Below are 761 nucleotides of genomic sequence, written 5' to 3'. Positions count from 1 at the left end.
AACAACACAACAGACTGTGTGATATTTAGCCTATATTTGTGCATGAGTATTAACTCATTGTAACAGTAGTAGTAGTAGTAGTAGTAGTAGTAGTATTGGTATTAGTATTATATCTTGTATTAATTTATTTCTCATAAATCTCAAAGCAATTTGCAACCAAATGAGAAAAATACATAAAAGCAGGTTTTAAAGCAGTAGAAATGAAATATTGTCACATTTTTCGTAAGCACAAAGGCACACACATTGCTCTGTTGTGATTTAAGTAGTTGTCTGGCTTTTGCCGAATGGTTCCTAGCAAAATGTTGTGGATATCCCATAATTCCTTGTATTGAATAAAGAAACAAGTAAGATGATTCCCCTGAAAAATGTATCCAATTCAACTGTTTTTTATTTGGAGAAGATACATGTGATGCCTATAATCCCTTGCACTATTAAAAGTTATTGTAGGATGGTAGCTTGAACAGTGATAGAAGCACACTTCTGAATTCACTTCTGTTCATGAATGCAGTCAGTAGTCTTAGACTTGTTATTATCTCTCTGCCTGCAGTGGCTGGATGACTACCTATCACGGATGCTGTAGAAGTGGATTTCCTGTATTGAGTTTGAATATATTACTTTTAAGGTCTCTTCCAACTCACTGATACCATCCCCAGTATGTGGAGGATGACAATGCATTGTGAATGCAGTTTGAACATTAGAAAGTACTACAGTATAGAGATTTCCTATTGTTGCCTAAATGTTGGTTCCTTCCCTCCTGGGTA

This window comes from Podarcis bocagei (assembly GCF_964188305.1).
Source record: "Podarcis bocagei genome assembly, chromosome: 6".
Classification (NCBI taxonomy): Eukaryota; Metazoa; Chordata; class Lepidosauria; order Squamata; family Lacertidae; genus Podarcis; species Podarcis bocagei.
Note: the sequence above shows the minus strand (reverse complement) of the source record.